General features: G+C 38.0%; 1 protein-coding gene and 1 long non-coding RNA gene across 15 annotated transcripts in view; one reads left to right on the top strand and one right to left on the bottom strand.

Annotated features, from left to right (window-relative positions):
* Nucleotides 1-15,941, top strand: part of LOC101104574 (core histone macro-H2A.1) — an 81,638-nt gene that overhangs the window by 39,225 nt on the left and 26,472 nt on the right. The gene's annotated exons all lie outside the window — the stretch shown is intronic.
* Nucleotides 2,136-15,941, bottom strand: part of LOC114114877 (uncharacterized) — a 228,873-nt gene continuing 215,067 nt past the window's right edge. The window contains exon 10 of the long non-coding RNA XR_009600688.1: nt 2,136-15,021. This is a non-coding gene — a long non-coding RNA (uncharacterized LOC114114877). The remainder of the gene's footprint in view (nt 15,022-15,941) is intronic.

The following is a 15,941-nucleotide window of genomic DNA, read 5'->3' as shown; positions in this document are numbered from 1 at the left end:
ATGGCTCAACTGGAATTCCATCACCTCCACTAGCTTTGTTCGTAGTGATGCTTTCTAAAGCCCACTTGAGTTCACATTCCAGGATGTCTGGCTCTAGGTGAGTGATCACACCATCATGATTATCTGGGTCATGAAGATCTTTTTTGTACATTTCTGTGTATTCTTGCCACCTCTTCTTAATATCTTCTGCTTCTGTTAGGTCCATACCATTTCTGTCCTTTATCAAGCCTGTCTTTGTATGAAATGTTCCCTTGGTATCTCTAATTTTCTTGAAAAGATCTCTAGCCTTTCCCATTCTGTTGTTTTCCTCTATTTTGCATTGATCGCTGAGGAAGGCTTTCTTATCTCTTCTGCTATTCTGTGGAACTCTGCATTCAGACGCTTATATCTTCCTTTTCTCCTTTGCTTTTCGCCTCTCTTCTTTTATGAATCTTATTCCCCAATGACTTGGCAGTGTGGCTTCAGTGGTTGCTGGTGCCAGCTTTGTATTCCAGTTCTGATAGTTCCTGGCTGTGTGACTTTGGAAAGTTTATATCTCTAGCATCTCAGTTTCCTCATCTGTAAAGTGGAGGTATGTCACAGGGTGGTTGGGAAGCTTAAAAGGGAATCCACGTGGAATGCTTGCAGCAGTGTCTGGCACACGTCAACTGTTTCTCTTACTCCCCTGGCAGTTCTGGTTCATCTTGGCATGTGAGCTGCTTTCGTATCTCATGGTGTGACCCCAGTTACTGATACTGTAAACAGAACCAGCGTACCCAGTTCTCTGTGGACTGTTCCTTGTGTCCATTCTGAGAAACCGCGCCATAGTGACCATCACTGTGCCTGGGTCTCTGTGTGCAAGTGCATCTGTAGGAGAAAGGCCTCCAAGTGGACTTGCTGAAGGAGACAGTGTGTTTTTAACCTTGATGGCTATTACTCACATATACAGCATATTATCCCATTAAGAAATTTTGAAAGTTGCCTTATTGTTTTCCTGTTTGACACTTGAGTAGTTGAAGGAAGATGCACGCGTGCGATCCGTGTTTTCTCGTCGGCCTGTGCTTGCTCCCCTTCTTGGTAGTGAGGGTATAGCACCTCGGTGCTCAGTGAGCTCTGGTCTGGTGAGGGAGGCAGAGTCATTACAGAAGTGGGGTGGGCAGCGAGTGGCTCTCTGCCCATGGTGAAGTGGAGTGACAGTAGGGCAGCATCGCCTTACATAGGTGGTCGGGGGAGGCTTCTCTGGGAAGGCAACGTTGAAGGAGAAGGTGTCTAGGCATTCCAGTGACAGAGAAGAGAGCTCCTGGCACAGGGTGGGAGCACACCTGACTCCTCCCAGAGAGAAGGGGGCAGGCCTTCGTGCGAGGTCCCCAGCACATCATAGAAACCTGGGGACCGAAGATTCAAAGGAAACTATGCCTAAATCTTCTAGGTTGAGACCCCTTGACACAAGGCTTGCCAAGATTTACAGGATAAGCTTTAGGGCATCACCAAGAAGATAATTTTTGCCAAAAATTCTGATAAAAAGTTATCTCACCTCAGATTTTTCAAATATATATCCATGCTACCGCCTCAACTGAACTCCACCCTCATGTGTGAATCACTCTCCTTGATCAAGAAAATACACTTGCTCCTTTTTGCCTGGCAGAAAGCCCAAGATGATTTTGGGAGAGTGCCTCTTTCTTTTTTGAGAAATATTTTAAACTGCAAATGAGGGATGAATGTTCTGGTAAGGGATTCCAAAGAAAAGGATGGGTTCTTTTTTGAAGATGCCATCCTTGCAAAATTTTGCTGACTTTTTAATGAAATCTCCAGAGATTCAAACATCAGAGCAGATGAGACTTGGCCGAGATCATTAAGATCTTTTTTTGGTACAGTTCTGTGCATTCCTGCCACCTCTTCTGAATATCTTCTGCTTCTGTTAGGTCCATACCGTTTCTGTCCTTTATTGTGCCCATCTTTGCATGAAGTGTTCCCTTGGTAGCTCTAATTTTCTTGAACAGATCTCAGTGTTTCCCATTCTATTGTTTTCCTCTATTTCTTTGCATTGTTCGCTTAAGATTGCTTTCTTATCTCCCTTGCTATTCTTTGGGACTCTGTATTCAGATGGGTATCTCTTTCCTTTTCTCCTTTGCCTTTCACTTTTCTTTTCTCAGCTATTTGTATAGTTAGTATTCATCGTCTCATATACAAAAAAGAAGCTTTTTCTCCTTGTGATAACAACTCTCAGGACCTGCTCTCAACAAATTTCCTGTGTCTCATACAGCAGTGTTAACCATGGTCTTCATGTTGGATATTACATTCCTAGTACTTACCTGATAACTGGAAATTTGTACCTTTTGACCACTTTCCTCCAATCCCTCCTGCCTGAACCCTCTGTCCTTAGAAACAGATCTGATCTTTTTTCCCTGTGAGTTTGGTTTTCCTGTTACTGTTTTTTAAGATTCCACATACAAGAGAGATTATACGGTATATATGGCATTTTAATTTCTCTGACTTACTTTACTAAGCAGTGCTGTCAAGGTCCATCCATTTTGTCATGAATGGCAGAATTTCCTTCATTTTTATGACTGATTAATACTCCTTTTTGTTTACATAGGGGAGTGTGTGTCATACTTTATCCATTCTTCCATTGATGGCCATTCTGGTTGTTGCCGTATTTCTGTACCTTGGCTATTACACGTAATGCTGCATTGAACATGGAGTGCATATATCCTGTTGCAGACAGATTCTTTACCAGCTGAGCCACCAGAGAAGCCTGAGAATACTGGAGTGGGTAGCCGATCCTTCTCCAGCGGATCTTCCTGACCCAGCAATCAAACCCATTTCTCCTACATTTCAGGCGGATTCTTTACCAGCTGAGCTACCAGGGAAGCCCTTATATCCCTTTGGGTTGGTGTTTTTGTTTCCTTTGGATGAATTTTCAGAAATGGAACTGCTGAATCATGTGGTAGTTCTATTTTTAATTTTTTGAGGAACCTCCACAATGCTTTCCATAGTGGCTGCTCCAATTTATGTTCCCATCAACAGTGAACCAGGGTTCCTATTTCTCTACATCCTCACCGACACTTGTTATTTCCTGTCATTTTGATAATAGCCACTCTAACAGGTGTGAGGTGCTATTTCATTATGGTTTTGATTTGCATTTCCCTCATTTCCAACATTAGTGATGTTGGCCATTTGTATGTCTTCTTTGGAAAAGTGCTCTCGAGTTTTTAGCTCTTGTGTTGTCAGAGTTTTTATAAAGGTCCATAGGTTGCCTTTTCATTTTGTCAATTGTTTCTTTTGCTGTGTAGAAACCTTTTAGTTTAATATAGACCTACTTATTTATTTTTGCTTTTGTTGCCTTTTCTTCTGGCATCAACTCCAAAATCATTGCCAATACAAATATCAAAGTGCTTACTGTCTGTTTTCCGCATGGAGTTTTATGGTTTCAGCTCGTATGTTCAAGTTTTTAGTCTATCGTGAGTTGATTTTTGTGTATAGTGTAAGATAGTGGTGCAGTTTTATTCTTTTCCATTGCTTGTTGAATTTCCTCAACAGTATTTATTGAAGACACTGTCCTTTCTCCATTGTATATTCTTGGCTCCTTCGCTGTGCATTAGTTGACCATAGATGCCTGTGTTTGTTTCTGGGCTTGTTATTCTGTTCCATTGTCTGACTTTGTGCCAGTATCATACTGTTTTCATTACTACAGCTTTCCTAGGTAGTTTGAAATGTGAGAACATGAGGCCTCCAGATTTGTTGTTCTTTTTCAAGACTGCTTTGGACAGTTGAGGATCTTTCATGGTTCCACACAGATTTTAAGATTGTTGTATTTCTTTTTAAAATACCATTGGAATCTTTTTCACATTTTACTGTTTTCTTTTTTTTAATTGAAGTATTATTGATTTATAATGTTAATTTCTGCTGTAAAGCACTGTGATTCAGTTACACACACACACGTTTATATATGTATTTTTTTTTAATTAAGAGCACATTTTTATCTTTTAAATTTTATATTGAAGTATATTTGATTTACATTGTTGTATTAGTTTTAGGTGTACAGCAAAGTGATTTTTGTTATTCACATACCTGTTCTTTTATTTTTTTAATTGGGGTGTAGTTGCTTTACAATTTTGTGTTCGTTTTGCTGTACAACAAAGTGAACAAGCTGTGTATACATATATCCCTTCCCTCTTAGACTTCCATCTCTCCCCCACACCCCATCTATCTAGGTTACCACAGAGCACTGAGCTGAGTTCCCTGCTTGGTCATTCTGACTGATGTGAAGTGATAGCTCATCGTGGTTTTGATCTGCACTTTCTGTAATAATTGGTTATGTTGAGCATCTTTTCATGTGCCTTTTGGCCATCTGTATGGGCTTTCTAGTGGCTCAGTGGTTAAAAAAACAAAAACAAAAAACTTTGCCTACAATGCAGGAGTTTGCCTGCCAAGCAGGAAACATGGGTTCAATCTCTAGGTCAGGAAGATCACCTGGAAAAGGAAACAGCAACCTACTTCAGTATTCTTGCCTGGGAAATCCTATGGACAGAGGAGCCTGGCAGACTACAGTCCATGGGGTCACAAAAGAGTTGGCTATGACTCAGTGACTAATGGCACCCCACTGCAGTCCTCTTGCCTAGAGAATCCCATGGACAGAGGAGCCTGGTGGGCTGCAGTCCCTGGGGTCGCGAAGAGTTCGACATGACTGAGTGACTTCACTTTCACTTTTCACTTTCATGCAGTGGAGAAGGAAAGGGCAGCCCACTCGTGTTCTTGCCTGGAGAATCCCAGGGACGGGGGAGCCTGGTGGGCTGCCATCTATGGGGTGGCACAGAGTCGGACACGACTGAAGCGACTTAGCAGCAGCAGCAGCAGCAGCAGTGACTAAACGACAATAGTTGTCTTCTTTGGAGAAATGTCTGTTTAGGTTCTTCTGCCCGTTTTTTGATTGGGTTGTTTTTTTGTTATTGAGCTTCATGAGCTGTTTATATATTTTGGAAGTTAATCTTTTGTCAGTTGCTTCATTTCCAAATATTTTCTTCCATTCTGAAGGTTGTCTTTTTGTCTCATCTATGGTTATCTTTGTGCAAAAAGCTTTTACATTTAATTAGGTCCCATTTGTTTAGTTTTGTCTTTATTTTCGTTAGGAGGTGGGTAGAGAAAAAATCTGCTGTGATTTATGTGAAAGAGTGTTCTACCTGTGTTTTCCTCTAGCAGTTTTATAGTGCCAGGTCTCATGTCTAGGTCTTCAGTTCATTTGGAGTTTATTTTTGTGTATGGTGTTTTTGTTGTTGTTCAGTCTCTCAGTTGTGTCTGACTCTTTGCAACCCCATGGACTTCCTGCCGCACGCCAGGCTTCCGTTTCCTTCACTATCTCCCAGAGTTTGTTGAAATTCATGTCTGTTGAGTTGATGATGCAATCCAACCATCTCATCTTCCATTGTCCCCTTCTTATGCCCTCAGTCTTTCCCAGCATGAGGGTCTTTTCCAGTGAGTCGGCTCTTCACATCAGGTGGCCAAAGTACTGGAGCTTCAGCTTCACCATCAGTCTTTCCAGTGACTATTCAGAGCTGATTTCCTTTAGGATTGGCTGGTTTGTTTTACTTGCTGTCCAAGGGACTCTTAAGAGTCTTCTGCAGCATCACGATTTGAAAGCATCAATTCTTTGACATTCAGTATGGTGTTAGAGAATGTTCTCATTTCATTCTTTTACATATAGCTGTCCAGTTTTCCTAGCACTGCTTATTGAAGAGACTGTCTTTTCTCCATTGTATATTCTTGCCTCCTTTGTCATAGATTAAGTGTGTGGCTTTATCTCTGAGCTTTCTAGTCTGTTCCATTGGTCTGTATTTCTGGTTTTGTGTCAGCATCACACTGTCTTGATGACTTTGCTTTATGCTATTGTCTGAAGTCAAGGAGCCTGATTCCCCCAGCTCCATTTTTCTTTCTCAAGCTTGCTTTGGCTATTTGGGATGTTTTCTGTTTCCATACAAATTATAAAATATTTTGCTCTAATTCTGTGAAAAATGCCATTGGTAATTTGATAGGGCTTGCATTGAACCTGTAGATTGCTTTGGTAGTATAGTCATTTTTGCAATATCGATTCTTCCAATCCGAGAATATGAACTATCTCACTATCAGTTTTGGGTCATCTTTAATTTCTTTCATCAGTGTTTTATAGTTTTCTGAGTACAAGTTTTTACCTCCTTTGGTAGGTTTATTCCTAGGTATTTTATTCTTTTTGTTGTAATGATAAATGGGATTGTTGCCTTAATTTCTCTTTATGATCTTTTATTGTTAGTGTATAAGAACAAAACATTTCTGTGCATTGATTTTGTATTCTGCAACTTTACCAAGTTCATTGATTAGCTGTAGTAGTTTCCTGGTGGCATCTTTAGGATTTTCTATGTATACTATCATGTCATCGGCAAACAATGACAGTTTTACTTCTTTTTCAATTTGAATTCCTTCTATCTCTTTTTCTCATCTGATTGCTGTGGCTAGGGCTTCCAGAGCCATGCTAAATAACAGTGGTGAGAGTGGACGCCTTGGCCTTGCTCCTGCTCTCAGAGGAAACGGTTTCGGTTTTTCACGGTTGGGAATGTCTGCTGTGAGCTTGTGTGTGGCCTGTATTATGTTGAAGTAGGTTTCCTCTAGGCCCACTTTCTGGAGATTTTTTTTTTTTAAGTCATAAATGGGTGTTGAACTTTGTCAAAAGCTTTTTCCGCACCTATTGAGATCATATAGTTTTAATTCTTCAGTTTGTTAATGTAGTATGTCACAGTGATTGATTTGCAGATATTGACAAATCCTTGCATCTCTGGGATGAATCCCACCTAATCATGGCATATGATCCTTTTGATGTATTGTTGGGTTGGTTTGCTAGTATTTTGTTGAGGATTTTTACATCTATATTCAGTGATATTGGCCTGTAATTTTCTTTTTCTGTTATATCTTTATCTGGTTTTTGGTATCAGGGTGATGGTAGCCTTGTAAAGTGAGTTTGGGAGTGTTGCTTCCTCTGCAGTTTTTTGGAAGAATTTGAGGAGGATGGGTGTTAATTTTCCTCTAAATTTTTAATAAAATTCACCTGTGAAGCCATGTGGTCCTAGACTTGTGTTTGTAAGGAGTTTTTAAGTCATAGTTTCAATTTCAGTACTTGTAATCGGTCTGTTCATAGTTTCTATTTCTTCTTGGTCCAGTCTTGGGAGATTGTACCTTTCTAAGAATTGTCCATTTTTTCTAGATTGTTTATTTTCACTGGCATATAGTTGCTTGCAATAGTCTCTTATGATTTTTTATATTTCTGTAGTGTTTGTTGTAGCTTCTTTTTCATTTTTATTGATTTGAGTCTTCTCCCTTTCTTTCTTGATGAGTATGTCTAAAGGTTGGGATTTGATAATATCACAAAAGCACCTCTCCTACCATCTTGTTGTGGCTTCTTTTCTTTGAAAATACCTTTTTTTTGGTGCCTTCTAGTATCTTTTGTCACTGGTTGCTCAACAGTTAGTTTTGATTCTGATGTTTTCATGAGAGGAGGTGACCACAGGCTCTTCTATTCCGCCATCTTGCAGAGATCTCTCTCCATTGGAATTTTGATAGGGATTGTAATGGATCTGTCAATTACTTTGGGTAGTATAAACATTTTAATGGTATTAATTTTTCCAATCCTTGAGCATAGAATATCTTTCCATTTATTTGTGTTTAATTTCTTGCATCAATGTCTTATAGTTTTCACTGTGCAGGACTTTCACCTTCTTGTTTAAGTATAATCCTTGGCATTTTATTCCTTTAAATGTTGTAAATTGTTTTCTTAGTTTCTGTTGATGATAATTTCATTATCAGTGTATGTTTTGAAACACCACATAAAACCGTGTATTGATTTTTTTGCCCTGCAACTTTACCGAATTCATTTATTTCTAACTTTAGAGGTTTTTTTGTGTATAATATGTCATGTTCAAATAGTGACAATTTTCTTTCTTTCTTTCTGAGTTGGATACCTTTTCTTTTTCTTGCCTGGTTGCTGTGGCCAGAACTTCCAATACTACATTGAGTAAAAGTGTCAAGAGTGTGCATCCTTGTCTTGTTCCTAATCTTAGAGGAAAAGCTGTCAGCTTTTCACCACTGAATCTGATATTAGCTATGGGCTTGGCATATATGGTCTTTATTATGTTGGGGTATGCTTCTTCTGTACTTACTTTGCTGAGGGTTTTTCATCACAAATAGATGTTGAAGTTTTTCAATTGCTTTTTCTGTATCTATTGATATGATCATGAGTTTCATCCTTCATTTGTTGATATGGTGTATCACACTGATGGATTTGCAGATGTTGGACCATCTTTCTATCCCTGAAGTAAGCTCTACTTGATCATGGTGTATTATCTTTTTAATGTATTGTTGAATTCAATTTGCTAATATTTTGGTGAGCATTTCTGATCTGTGTACATTAGGGGTATTGGCATTTAATTTTCTTTTGGTGTCCTTGTCCTGTTTTGGTAGGATAATGCTGGCCTTGTAAAATAAGTTTGTGAGTGTTTCCGACTCTTCTGTATTTTGTAAGAGTTCGAGAAAGATTCGTATTAATCCTTCTTTAAATCTTTGGTAGAATTCACCAACGAAGCTGCCTGATCCTGGACTTTTGTTTATTGGGAGGTTTTTAATTACTGATTTGACCTCTTCAGTAGTAATTGGGTCTGTTCAGACTATCTGTCTCTTCACAATACACTCTTGGTAGGTTGCATGTTTCTAGGAATTTATCCATTTCTAGGTGTTTTTTTAAAAATTTCTCTTGGTTTTCTTCCTATTGGTTGTTCAGTAACATGTTGCTTAACCTTCACATATTTGTGATTTTTTTTCAGTTTCCTTCCTATAATTGATTTCTGGTTTTATACCATTGTGGTCAAAAAAAGATACTTTATGATTTCTTACATTTATTAACACTTGTTTTGTGGCCATTCATGTGGTCTATCCTGGAGAATGTTATATGTGTACTTGAGAGGGAGTGTGTATTCTGTTGCTTTGGGTAGAATATTCTATATGTATCTTTTAAATCCATCTGGTTTAATATGTTTTTTAAGGCCAGTGTTTTCTTACTGATTTTCTGTAAGGAAGATCTGTCCATTGATGAAAATGGGGTATAAAGTCTCCTATTGTAATTGTGTTGCTGTCTATTTCTTCCTTTAGGTCTGTTAATATTTGTTTTATATACTTAACTTGCTCCTATGTTTGGTGCATAAATATTTACAAATATTATATCTTCTTGTTGGTTTGACTTGTTTATCATTATGCAGTGTCATTCATTTTCATGGCAATCATTTTTTTTCTGCTTTTTGAAAAAATTTATTTATTTTAACTGGAGGCTAATTACAATATTGTGGTTTTTGCCATATATCAACATGAATCAGCCACGGGTATATATGTGTCCCACCATCCTAACCCACCCCCTAACCCACCCCCACCCCACCCCTCTGGGGTGTTCCCAGAGCACCAACTTTGGGTGCCCTGCTTCATGCATCGAATTGGCACTGGTCATCTCTACATACGGTAATAATACATGTTTCAGTGCTATTCTCTTGTATCGTCCCACCCTTGCCTTCTCCCACATAGTCCAAAAGTCTGTTCTTCACAACTGTGTCTCTCTTGCTGTCTTGCATATAGGATCGTCATTACCATCTTTCTAAATTCCATATATATGTGTTAATATACTGTATTGGTGTTTCTCTTTCTGACTGACTTCACTCTGTACAATAAGCTCCAGTTTCATCCACCGTATTATATCTGACTACAATGTGTTCTTTTTTTATAGCTGAGTAGTATTCCATTGTGTATATGTACCACTACTTCCTTATCCATTTGTCTGCAGATGGACATCTAGGTTGCTTCCATGTCCTGGCTATTATAAACAGTGCCGCAGTGAACACTGGAGTACGTGTGTCTCTTTCAATTCTGGTTTTCTCGGTGTGTATGCCCAGCAGTGGGATTGCTGGGTCATATGGCAGTTCTGTTTCCAGTTTTCTAAGAAATCACCACACTGTTCTCCATAGTGGCTGTACTAGTTTGCATTCCCACCATCAGCATAAGAGGGTTCCTTGCTTTCCACACCCTCTCCAGCATGCATTGTTTGTAGACTTTTTGATAGCATCCATTCTGGCGTGAGATGGTACCTCATCGTGGTTTTGATTTGCATTTCTCTGATAATGAGTGATGTTGAGCATCTTTTCATGTGTTTATGAGCCATCTGTATGTCTTTGGAGAAATGTCTGTTTAGTTCTTTGGCCTACTCTTTGATTGGGTTGTTTATTTTTCTAGTATTGAACTGCATGAATTGCTTGTATATTTTGGTGATTAAGTCTTTGTCAGTTGTTTCATTTGGTATTGTTTTCTCCCATTCCGAAGGCTGCCTTTTCACTTTGCTTATAGTTTCCTTTGTTGTACAGATGCTTTTAAGTTTAATTAGGTCCCATTTGTTTATTTTTGTTTTTATTTCCATTACTCTGGGAGGTGGATCATAAAGGATCTTGCTGTGATTTATGTCAGAGAGTGTTCTGCCTATGTTTTCCTCTAAGAGTCTTACAGTTGCTGTCTTACATTTAGATCTTTAATCCATTTTGAGTTTATTTTTGTATATGGTGTTAGAAAGTGATCTGGTTTCATTCTTTTACAGGTGGTTGACCAGTTTTCCCAGCACCACTTGATAAAGAGATTGTCTTTTCTCCATTGTTTATTTTTGCCTCCTTTGTCAAAGATAAGGTGTCCATAGGTACATGGATTTATCTCTGGGCTTTCTGTTTTGCTCCATTGATCTATATTTCTGTCTTTGTGCCAGTACCATACTGTCTTGATGACTGTGGCTTTGTAGTATAGTCTGAAGTCAGGCAGGTTGATTCCTCCAGTTCCATTCTTCTTTCTGAAGATTGCTTGGCTATTTGAGGTTTTTTGTATTTCCATACAAATTTTGAAATTATTTGTTCTAGTTCTGTAAAAAATACCATTGGTAGTAAGAGAGTCATTTCCTAGGCAGGTTGATAAGAAGTCTAGGGGTCCCCAAGGAGAGAGGGGTCTGGAATTCTCAAGGAGGAAGAAAGGACACGCTTTCTTTGTCCCTCTACATTCCTTAGGATTATATAACAATAATGTATCCTGCTTGAAGACTAGTCTCTGTAAAAAACCTTCTGGCTAATCCTGTTACCTTAAGGTGTAAATTATGGGAGTAGGTCTAGTGAGGTCTTTACAACCTCCAGACATTCTTTTGATTCACTGTAATAACTAATTAGAGAATATATAACTCCATGGCTAACACTAGCAAGGGGGTACTCTTTGTGCCCCCTTCTGGTGCCTATGTCAGAAGCTTTCTCTGTCTCCTTTCAGTTCATTTCAGTTAAGTTGCTCAGTCGTGTCCGACTCTTTGCAACCCCATGAATCGCAGCACGCCAGGCCTCCCTGTCCATCACCAACTCCCGGAGTTCACTCAGACTCACGTCCATCGAGTCAGTGATGCCATGCAGCCATCTCATCCTCTGTCGTCCCCTTCTCCTCCTGCCCCCAATGCCTCCCAGCATCAGAGTCTTTTAACTTTATTACACAAAAGCTCTGAGCAATCAAGCCTCGTTTCTGGCCCTGGATTAATTTCTTCTCCTCCGGAGGCCAAGAATCCCGGCGTCTTTGCGTGGTTCAGCAACAACCTTTCAGTAGCTTGATAGGGATTGTGTTGAATCTATAGATTGCTTTGGGTAGTATACTCATTTTCACTATATTGATTTTTCCAATCCATGAACATGGTATATTTCTCCATCTATTTGTGTCATCTTTGATTTCTTTCATCAGTGTTTTATATTTTTCAATATATAGGTCTTTTGTTTCTTTGGGTAAATGTATTCTTCATTGCAGTGGTGAATGGGATTGTTTCTTTTGATTTTCTGTAAGGAAGATCTGTCCATTGATGAAAGTGAGGTATAAAGTCTCCTATTATAATTGTGTTGCTGTCTGTTTCTTCCTTTAGGTCTGTTAATATTTGTTTTATAAACTTATTTGCTCCTATGTTGGGTGTATAAATATTTACACATATTATATCCTCTTGTTGGGTTGACTTGTTTATCATTATGCAGTGTCATTCATTGTCTGTTGTTGTTTTAAAGTCTGTTTTGTCCCATAGAAGTATAGCTACCTTAGCTTTCTATTGATTTTTATTTGCATGGAAAATGTTTTTCCATCCCTTTACTTTCAGTCTGTGTATATTCCTACATCCGAAATGGGTCTCTTGTAGGCAGCACATCGATGGGTGTTATGTATTCATCCACTCAGCCACTCATTGTCTTTTGATTGTAGAATTGAGTACATTTACATTTAAAATAACTATTGATAGGTATGTACTTATTCTCATTTTAATTGTTTTTGTCTGTTTTGTGCTCCCTCTGTTCTTTATTTTCATGCTTTCTTCCTTTGTGGTTTGATGATTTTCTTTAGTAGTATGCTTACATTTCTTTCTTTTTGCGTATCTACTATTGGCTTATTCTTTACCTTGAGGCTTATGTATAACAACATAACAGTCTATTTAAAATTAATAATAAGTTTGATCCCATTCAGAAGCTCTACATTTTACTCTTCCCTCCATGTTACATTTTTTTTGCTTGTGTGTGCTTGCATGCGTGCTAAGTTGCTTCAGTCGTGTCCAACTCTTTGCCACCGTGTGGACTCTGTCCATGCCAGGTTCCTCTGTCCATGGGAGTCTTCAGGCAACAATACTGGAGTGGGTTGTCATGCCCTCTTCTGGGGATCTTCCCAACCCAGGGGTAGAACCCACGTCTCTTGTGTCTCCTGCATTGGCAGGCAGGTTCTTTTCCACTAGCACCATCTGGTCCTTAACTAATTATTGTAGTTAGTTATTTTTAGTACTTTAATCTAATTTTCCTGTTGGTAAATTAGTGCCCTTTCCATTGAGTTTAAAGAAGTCTTTATTATTTCTTGTAAGGTGAGTTTAGTGGTGATGAACTCCTTTAGCTTTTGCTTGTCTGGAGAACTGTTATCTTTATTCTTCACTTCTCAAGTAGAGCTTTGCTGGGTAGAGTATTCTTGGTGGGAAGTTTTTTTTAACTTTTAGCACTTAGAAAAATCAAGGCATTTCCTTCTTGCCTGCAAAGCTTTTGCTGAAAAATCTGCTGGTAATTTTATGGGTTTTTTTGGGTAACAAGTTGTTTTTTCTTGCTGTTTTAAAGATTCTCTCCTTATCTTTAACTTTTGCCACTTTAACTATAATGTATCTTGGCATGGATTTCTTTGCATTCATCTTACTTGGAACTCTCTCAGGTTCCCAGCAGGATTTTCTTTTTTATGGCTAAATTATATTCCATTGTAAGTATGTGTTTGCGCATGTATGTGTATCACATTTTCCTTATCTGTTTATTTGTTGATGGGTGCTTAACATTGTTCCCATGTCTTGGCTATTGTAAATAATGCTCCAGTGAACATGGGGTGCAGCTATCTCCTCATATGTTTTCATTTCCTTTGAATACATTCCCAGAAGTAGAATTGCTATAGCACATGGTAGTTCTATTTTTTATTTCTTGAAGGATCTTTATATTTTTTCCATAGTGGCTAGACCAATTTACAGTATGGGGCAGCAGCTTTAGTGCAGATGACCACATGCAGATGAATGCTTGCTGAAAATTACCAGTTTTATCACAGGCTAAGCTTTGTAACCTGACTGCATAGGCAGCTGCTGGCTTGTATGAGGGGCACAGGGAGCCGTTCAGGCCCCTCCTCCCAGTAAAACCAGCTCCAATTCCCAGATGCCTGAAATTCTATCATTTAGGGCTTTCTGACCTCTTAAAATTCATGTATCCTTGGACAGAAGCAATAAATCTATGTCTGTTTATCAACTGCACTCCATTCCCAAGTATTTACTGAATATCTCCTGTATGAATGGTGTTCACTGGGTAGAGTATTGGCTTTAACAGTTTTTTGCTTGCATACTTCCTAAAGCAGTTTTGAAAATCTTCATATCTCATACATCTAAAATTTGACAACTAAACTTCTCATACTAATAAGTTTAAATATATATAAAGGGCATAATTTTGATATATAATAAATATTGAAATTTAAAAAGAAAGCTCTTTCATTGCTCATTTAAATGTATCCAAGTAAATCTAATTACTGTGATGGTTTGATATACCATAAAATACACAAGCAGGCTCTTTTTTTTAACAGTTGGAAAATCTACATCATTTTTCTTCTTTGAGCCCTTGTTTCCCTTCCCTTTCCCCAGAAAATTTTATCCTAACATAGTACATTTTTCTTTGCTTGTACTGTGTTAGTGATTTGCACAACAAAAATAATTAACATAAATTTAAATTCATTAAAAAAAAATTTCCTGTGATCATAAAAGCACTAAATGTTATGGTTTACACAGGATTGGATAGTTATCATCTTTATTAATAATACACAATTGATCAAGCTGATAAATACTTGACCCATTTTAACTATTGAGAAAGTAAAAGTTTTTGAAGCTGTATCATGTCATAGGATTCAAGGAGATAGTTTTTTCAATTAACTCAAGTACCCTAAGATGAACGTTGCTTATTGTAAAAATGAATCATCATCCTATATTTTTATACTTTTAGGTACAGTGCCTGGAAAGTCTTGCTCACAAAAATAATTAAATGGGAATGGAAAGGATTTTGTTATAGCAACATCACTCAATCCTCTGAACTCTTTCTGAGTTACACGCCAACAATCACATAGTAATCTGTCATCAATTTGTTTTAATAAATGTTTTATTTTAGAATTGTTTTAGATTTATAGAAGTTACAAAGCGTGTGTAGAGAATTTCTGAATATCCCTCACCTAGCTTCACTGTTGTTAACATCTTCCATAACCCTGGTACATTCATCACAACTGAAACTGGCACTGGTACACTACTATTAACTAAACTCCATCAATCCTTTCTTTAATGATGAGTCAGCTGCTAACTCAGTTTGGTATTTCTTCAGTTTTGTTGAAAGCACAGAATTAGAAACATCTGACTTGTGAAAGGATTTGTCATCCAGCCTTTGCCTTTCTTGTTTCCTGGAAAGTATATCAAAAAAGGCTTTACTAAGACTTACTGTGTAATTGTTGATTATACGTGTTTCTCTTTTACTTGTCAAATTTGATACACTCAAATTGTTAGGAAATCCAGAATAGTGATAATTTTAATAGATCTTTGCTAATACCATGTGTCTTAAGATAAATGTATTAAGATATCTTAATTTGCTAATACCATGTGTATTAAGATAAAATGCTTTCTGTCTTATTTATATAAACACCTTGGAGCATCAAATTTAGTTCATTTTATAGAAAATGTTCCAGGTTAGCCATGTAACCTAAATGGCAAACCAGTCCTTATTTTTAAAGCACTTAGTAAAACTAGACCTTACTTTTCAATGTCAGTAAAAATGTTAATATGTTAATGAATTTGAGTATTAAAAGGGCAAATGGATAGGGCACGGGCCTTGCCCTGAATTTACTGTCCAGATCCTTCTTTCAGGAAGGCATAGCCACTTATATTTCTCACCCCCTACTTTCTTGATTTGCTCCCATTAGACCATCCTTCAGGAGTGATGTCCTTTTTGATAATAATTGGGGGAAGAAAAAAAGTGAAGTACCTAAACGAAAATTGCCATTGTGCTCACCGTCCTCACTCAACAATATATCTGAATATAAAATAAATCCCCAAATGAGCCAAAATATCCATTTCTAATACACGCCTCATCCTTAAGAGAAATGAAAGACTGAGAAAGGCACGCATCCCTACTGGAAGGGTGGTGTGCCACACAATATCCACTCTTGGGAACTGAGAAGTGGTTGTGAGGGGAGGCCCAGCATGAAGCCTTGATTGCTGCTTAGACCACTCTTAGGACTGATCCATTTCAGGAAGAGGTAAAGACTTTAGGAAGCTGAGGATCTGGAAAGTAATTAAACCTCTCTACACAACATACCCTTGCAAG

This window comes from Ovis aries, chromosome 5 (assembly GCF_016772045.2).
Source record: "Ovis aries strain OAR_USU_Benz2616 breed Rambouillet chromosome 5, ARS-UI_Ramb_v3.0, whole genome shotgun sequence".
Taxonomy (NCBI): Eukaryota; Metazoa; Chordata; class Mammalia; order Artiodactyla; family Bovidae; genus Ovis; species Ovis aries.
This window is presented reverse-complemented; position numbering and strand designations above follow the sequence as displayed.